Source organism: Vicia villosa, unplaced genomic scaffold (genome assembly GCF_029867415.1).
Source record: "Vicia villosa cultivar HV-30 ecotype Madison, WI unplaced genomic scaffold, Vvil1.0 ctg.001865F_1_1, whole genome shotgun sequence".
Classification (NCBI taxonomy): Eukaryota; Viridiplantae; Streptophyta; class Magnoliopsida; order Fabales; family Fabaceae; genus Vicia; species Vicia villosa.
This window is the reverse complement of record NW_026705756.1, coordinates 312,883-321,060: the sequence shown is the minus strand read 5'-3', so window position 1 is coordinate 321,060 and position 8,178 is coordinate 312,883.

Below are 8,178 nucleotides of genomic sequence, written 5' to 3'. Positions count from 1 at the left end.
GGATCGGAGAAAGTGGGAGATTAGTCTCCCGTGTGGTCCACCTGATCACTGCCATGTGGCCCTCCGATGGCCACATGGTTTGGCACTTGGATTTAATTCGGTGCATAACCCTTATCCTACTCCCTCAAACAAGACAACATGCAAGCCATCGGATTGGAATGAATGGCCCAGATCTAAGCGAATCCACCACAACACGCATGCCCTCGCCACACCCAACCACACGGATCCAAAATCTTAATGGGCTCAGCCTATGACTTTTAACACCCCCAGGTTTACTACCTTAATGCAACATACACCCCTGCAATAAAAAATAATAAAATTAATTAATTAATTTTGTAATTTTCTAATTACTTAATTGTTTGTTATTTTGATAATTTAATTTAATTTTCTCCTCGAACCGACTATACCTATTAGTCGCAAGTAGACGAGAAATAATTCTTATTTAATTAACTTATTTATTAATAATTCAAATAACTCTCGAGTAATTCTCTCCTCGAACCGACTAAAGCTATTAGTCGCATTAGACGAGAGATAAAAATACAAATCTAAAACACGTCTAATTTGCTGCCCGCGACGATCAATCTATCGATCTGAGTAACCAGCAATGCCCCTTAATCCGTTAGCTATACTGACCAAATCTATTGGTCATCGCATCTAACGGTGCCATATCAAATCGAGGTTGTACGCCCAAAATATTCAAAACGGTTCAAATCAAAATACGGATTTTCATCCTTATTCAAAACTACGATAGGCCATTCAAAAAGCCTTAAAACCACTTGTTTCAAATTCAAATTCAAAGGCGTACAACCTTGTGCCCGAACTACGTTGACTCTGATTCTCCTTAAGGAGATACGTAGGCACTTGGATAACCAAGCGAGTCCCCTTCCCCATAAATCTCATCTTTGCCCTTTTCACTTCCTTAGCTATTAACCTCTATAATTTTGCCATAAAACTGTTACCTTAGATTCAAAGCAATAAGAAAGGGTTGAGGGTGCCTAACACCTTCCCTCGACCTGATTATAATAACTTACCCTGAATCTCATAACTGCGTAGAGTTTCCTATTCGCCCTTCAGAATAGGTGGCGACTCTAAAACCTTAAATTTTAGGGCAGGTTGCTACAATGTGAAATGTTTTCTTAACCATAGAACAGTTAGTGGTAAAAACTGAATACTGTGTCTCTTTCACAGTGAAATATGGTTTTGAATATTGTGTGATGACTTAAGGGAATCAGATTGCTGTGAAGAATCTGAGTTGTTTACAAGTGTTATGTCATAATTGAATCTGTTCCAGAAACCTTATTGAGGGAATCTCCTCTGTAGGTACAGATTGTGACATCCATTATCTCAAAATCAGAATGAAAGTCTGAAGAAATGTTTATTGAGATAATGCATATATTATCCCTTAATCATGACTGATGTGTAGCCGAGTTGATGGTATGTATCATGCTTTCTCTGTCTTTCCCCAAGTGTCATAAAAGAGATGTTGAGTGTGAAATCCAAAAAGCCTTAATGAATGATGTCATAACAGATGTTGAAACATCATTGCCAAGAAGAATGCTCTTATGTATGAAGAAGAAATCATTTAGAAGGATCTGGTGTGAGCTGTAAATTCTATCTGAATAACCAATAGGTGCTTTGACGGGAGACTTAGTACTTATTGAATGTACAACCTAAATACAAGACTCATATACTCTGTCGGGAGCTAAGTATGTGTATGAAGTATCCATGGTTTGGTTTGAACTATGTATCAATTGTAGTTCTATGTTATCTTCTCTTAAGCATTAAGAAGGGCAATGGCTGGATGGTGAGTTGATTCAAGAAGAAATTGTATGTGATGTTTTGTTTGTTACATAAATTGAAGACACCAGTAAAGTTCAGGTTCTGACCTATCTGTTGAAGATATGTTCAGGGCTATTTAGAAGTTTCTTCTATTTCAAGGTACAAGAAGTGGCAGTCTTGATCTTGTGTAGCTAGAAAATGAAGGATTCCAAACTTGGAAAGAGTGGCAAGTTCCAAATGAAGAATGCTTCAAGGGTAAGGAAAATCATTCAAAATATCCTTATATTATAATTCTCAGGGGGAGGATGAAGCAAGACAAGACATCAACCAGTGTAGGTAAAGGAACACTCAGAGGAATGGATGAGATTCTAAGTCTGATAAACTAATGTCTTGTGTGATGTCACAACATCACTATATGTGAAGAATGAAGAATCAACATTAATGTCTAAATTGACAGTTCTGACTTAATGTGGATTAGAATGGGCAGATTCTGATCTTGGTGATTGTAACATGTTTTGGCAATACGTGTTTACTTTCATGATGAAAACTTCATTAGTGAGTATGACTATGAAGACAGAAGTTTGGTGAGATGATCAACATAGCTGAAGATAAAAGAGGATTCTTCTAGTTCTATCAAGAAGGAGCTCAATTTGTCTTAGCAGACCATGATCTGATTGAAACATGGCCGGGTAATGATCAACAATGGAAGAAGTGGCAGTTCTTTATGTTGAGTCTATGGCAACCTTTCTATGGAAACATCTAGTGTCAAAGGGTCATCAGTTGACTATTTCAGGTGAAGGTAAGGTGATAGACTTGAATCTGTTGCAGAAAGAGAAGTGGAGTTAATGGGATGTACTAAAACAGCTCAGCTGTATCCTAATGCTATACAAGATGTTATAACATCTAATTTCTGATATGAGTATCTTGTGTAAAGGAATAAATTTGCTATAGTGAGTGTGTTCAGCAGGATTGATGAACAGAGGGTGCGGCTCTTGAAAATATGAAGATGCGTATTATATTTCCCATTCATCATTTCAAGCTTATTCCATTGGGGAAGCTCAGACTATCTCAGATAGGGGGAGTGACTTCTTAGTTCAAGATATGATTCTAAGAAAATTATCTTGGTCTGTTATACTCTACCATCATAATGAAGATGTTCCAAGTCAACAGAAGCTTCTTCAACTCAGTTAGTGGGAGTTTCCTATGAAAAGGTTTATATAACAAGATGTATCATTACAGTCAGTTATCTGGGAATGGTTGAATCCAACCATGTGCATCTGGTACCCACAATTCTTTATTTGGACCAGTGGCTGCATACTTCAACAGGCGGTGGAAGGCTCTTCGTAGTTGCAAGAAACAGTCTAAAGGTAATCATAACAACAGAAGTCTATGACTAGTGAGTCAGTAAAGTAAGTGGGAGGTCTATTACTTGGTTCATAGGAAGATTTGTCAAAATCTCTTAAAAGAATCTTAAGCATTGTGCTTAAGGGGTAAAAGAGGGACAATGTCTGACAAGATGTTATGACATAGTTAAATACATTGATTCTTCAGGGTCAAACAAGGAAAGCAACATTGGGTTTATCTCTTCTCGTCAGTGGCCGGTGCAAAGTTCAATCAATGACTATGCATGCGCTGGATTAAAGATAACTCCTATCAGAAGAAAACAGTCAAAAACTACTTTGGAAAGAGTAATTGCTTTTGGAACTGTTTCCTAATTAATCGGTTGACCATTGAACAAGACCAAAGACCATCGTTACTACCTATGATCTCAAATGGCTATAAATTAGCATCTTTGCAACAGGCTTCAGAAATCAAATATCTCAAGATGTGTTTCGTGAGTGTTCGTGTTAGGTGTGTGCAGGTTTGGTATTATGATGGGTTCGTTTACCAAAACCTGTCCAGAAAAGCACAGGGTGGAGAAATCATGTGTCTATACCAGTGGTGTTTCACAAATAACAACAAAAATGTTTCTCCTTATTCAGCCTTCGATAATGGAGTCATTTTAGTTGTGATTTGTGATCTGAGTTATGAACACAATTGTGATTTGTGTTCTGAGTTATGAGGAAGGATGGCAGAAACTCATTCAAGCTTCATCTTGGACCTCGAGCTAGAAGGAGTGGGTTTTCATATTGTCACCAATAGTCCTCGCAGACAAAGGCCACCATCCATCGTCCTCCTCATGTACGAGTGTTGCATGAAGGTGTTGAACTTCAAAGGTATGACATTGGTTCAAGCTTTGTTATATTATGGCTAAAAAGGGGGAGAGATGGTACATAGCATGCTGATTTTGCTACTGTCAAAAGAAACAAAGGAAGATCTGAAGACAGAGTGAATTGAACATGTTATGATGTGGTTAAGCAGTGAAGAACAGAAGTCCCAATTCTGAGAACGTAAAAGACTATTCTTCCTGAGGTCTTGAAAGTTGAAGCAGCTGCTCTTGATCTTAAATTTATTATAAATGTAAGTTTTAGCCAAAATAAGCCAAAGGGGGAGATTTTTGATGTTCTGCTATGTAGAATTGTCTTATTGGCATCCATGCTTGGCTAAAACATAATAGCAGCTGAATGTAATATTGTATAAGTCTTGCAAATATGAAAAGAACAAAACAGGTACTAAAGCAAGATGTTATATGGAATGTCATGACTTCAACCATGACATCGCGCATGTAGAACTTAGGAAGAAAAATTCAGTTTGATTTAAAACAGATACAGAATATTCTATGAGAATATTATGTAATCCTATGTGGCACATATTTAAAGGTCAAAGAATCAAGTCAGAATATTGAAGAATCAGATCTGGAGATTGAAGATTCAACGATTTCTAATTTAGGAGATAAATTAGGAAACTCATGATTAAAGACCTTATTTGTAGCTGAATATTTTCTGCATATTTGTAACAACAAAGTGCTGCGATTTTAAGCCCAAGTCCAACTGGGATCAGGTTATAAATAGAAACCTTTGTAACCTAATTTTGTGGGCTAATAGCCAGAGCTAGGAAGATGTTGTCTCTAGGGTTAGCCGTGTAGGTGAACCACCCGGTGTGTGGGATGGTCACTGATTTGTGCCTCAAAGCCTGTAGGTGAGAGGTTTATTTTAATCACTCAGAAGCTGTGAAGTAACAAGTGATGTTTTGTTCTTGGAGGAAGCTTGTAAGCAACTTCAAGTTAACGTTGTGTTAATTTGTTTGTTCAGTTTGGATGTCATAACTTCGTACATGACATTAGTGTTTTGGTTAATGACTGTGCTGTCACAGAACCTCTGCAAAGCAGATTTATTTGTGTTAACTGAACTTCTATGATCCCGACACTCATGGACTTCTGCATGCAAGAAGTATTCTAAATATGAGGGATCTGTATGTATTGCCTCAGCTAAGCTGATGACAGAAAAGGTGTCATAACATTGTGTATGACATTCTGTGTCTGTCTTGTCAGAATTTTCATTCCGGAATGTATATCTGATTGGAAATTTCAGAATGTTCGGGGTTCGAGCTTTCGGAATGTATATCTGATTGGAATATTTTAGAAGTCTGGGGGTCAAGCTTCCAAAATGTGCATCTGATTAGAATTTTCAGAATGTCCGGGGTTCGAGCTTCTGGAATGTATATCTAATAAGAATGTTTCAGAAGTCTGGGGGTCAAGCTTCCAGAATGTTCATCTGATTGGAACTTTCAGAATGTTCGGGGTTCGAGCTTCCGGAATGTATATCTGATTGGATTGTTTCAGAAGTCTGGGGGTCAAGCTTCCAGAATGTTCATCTGATTGGAACTTTCAGAATGTCCGGGGTTCAAGCTTCCGAGATGTATTTCTGATAAGGTGTCTTCAAAATGTCTGGAGGGATATGCTTTCCAGAGTATATATCTGATAGAGGTTGATTTGTTGATGGTATTTGTCTGACCGGTCGGTCGACCTGAAAGGCAAAGTCAGTTTTTATGCAATGTTATGATGCATGTATTATGTGAAGAGTCTCTCAAAATAAATGAGAAACTTGCATGTTATGTATGAATTTATTATGAGGTACTGTATGCGATGTATGAATATGTTTATGATATATGATGTATGAACATGATTTATGCTATATGGAGTATATTAGTGATTTTTCTTGATTGAGAAAATAAATCTCTATATCATTGTTATTTTGACGTCTGATCTTGTTTTGAAGATGCTTAGCTGGGAATTTATGATTTCTGCTTGGGGATGAGAGCCATTTGAATGATTGATCCTTGATGCACCCTGATTGGGGATAAGAGAGATGAATAGACCATGTTGGAAGAGGGATTGGAGATAGCTACTTGAAGATTACTTTGTGGGGATATGATCCTGTGACAATGGCTCTGTGGGAGGACGTGGATGCCTTGAACATTTCCCCCAATGGTTATAGTAACTGCCGTTCCTGGACTTGTGTTGATTGGGACACACCAATGTGTGTTGGTCGAAGTGTTAAACCTGCCTTGCACAACTTTGCCCCTGTTAGTAGGGAATTTGAAGAGATTCGCCTCGTGATGACCTTATGAGATGTCTATTATGGATGACATGCCCCCAGTAATTATAGACTTAGGAGAATGCCCCATGTCGACCGAGAAGTAACTTCAGACCCACTTGAATGCATGCCCCTGATTGTTTGGCATTCTTGAGAGATTCTTGGATTCTTGACCTGATTGCCCCAGATTGATTTGGACAAACATGTCATGCCCCTTGTAGGAGATGTTGCTTCTGAAGTGATTTTGTCTGTCGGGATAACTGTTAGTCATTAGTCATACCCTGTGCAGATTCTTCCTGTTGCCAACATTTGAAATTATGTAGCAGAATATGTTTAATAATGAATTCATGAGATGCAATGCATATGTTTGTCTTGAGTTTTTTTTTTTGAAAAAAATTAAAACAGGAGATGTAAAAGCGTGATGTTTATAAAAACGTGATATCAACTCAGCATTTATAGCAAACCTTAAGGAGTCAGGATACCTTTTGGTGACAGTACGCTTTCGAACTAACCATTCTTCAATTAGGACTTTCAACGGTTGTAACATGGCTTGGTTCACGGTTTAAGAAACAAAAGATAATGGCTCAAAGTTTATTTGTACCCAAACCCCATCTTCGTGATGTCCTTCGATCTTATGCTTAGTTAACTTTGCGTTTAAGTCCTAGCAGAGCTTGAAGTCGTAACATTGACATTTGATGATGGTTAAAACACCGGAACTTTATTTGGACCGACGGTCATCCCTTTTTGTAATATCCTCTTTTGTCAAGGATTTTTTAGCAACCTCTTTTTGACCTTGATTTTGTTATCCCTAACTTTTGCCTGAACTGTTTATTTTAAGATTACAGTCAGTGGGATGTTTTGATTTTTGTTAAGTCTCCTTCATAGGTTTTGACTTAGCAGCTTTCTTTTTTGCGGCTATTGACTGCCTGACTTGATGGTTGCGGGAACCCATCATTATTTGTGTAGACAACAGCTAGTGTGATGGAGTCAACTGAGTAACTACCCTGCCCCATGTTATGATCAAGGTTTTAATCTGTACAAGAAAGAAAACTTCCACTTCTTAGGCTCAAAGGGGTTGACGAGGGATTATCATCCTTATATCTCCACTGTTTAGGAATTGAAACAATGCCTGTACATCGTCAGCACAGTCTGTTCAAAAGCATACTGTACGTAGTTGCGGTATCGTCTTCGTCATCCTCCCTTAAAAGGCTTACAGCTTAGCAGGAGTTGAATATCACAAAACAAAAACAAAATAAAGACACAGTTTAAATGAGTGATAGTGAAATAATTAATCCAGGACAAACATATGCAATGCAATAATGATGATTATTAAAACAGATAATGTCTATCATAAGTCAAATGTTTAAACAAACAGAAAAGAAATTGCAAATGGAAGTAAATCTAATGATCCAAAAGTTCGTCCGTCTAGCCATCCACAATATTAGCAATCTTGTTGTGATTGGGCATGGGAGCAGTGATCATGTTAGGGGTTGCAGGAGGGTCGAACTTTATTTCCCCAACATCGATCATGTCTTGAATCTTATTCTTTAATGTCCAACAATTGTCAGTGTTATGTCCAGGACTATTAGAGTGATATGCACACCTCGCGTTGGGATTATAGCGAGGGGAGGAAGTGTTGGGATTTGGATAAGGAGCTATCTGTGTAATTAGCTCTGATTTCAACAAGTGTTGCAGCGCTTGAGTCAAAGACATGTTGATCTTTGTGAATTGTCTTTTGGATGCGCCTTGTTTACGTTGGTTGTCTTGTTGTTGTATCGATGCTTGATTAGAGACCAGGATTTCCCCAACAGTGTCAGATCCATTCCTCCTATTGTATGGCTTTTTTGTGACAATGGAAGTTGAAGTCATTAGAATCTTTCCACTTCGGATTCCACTTTCAACATGTTCCCCAGTCAGTATGAGG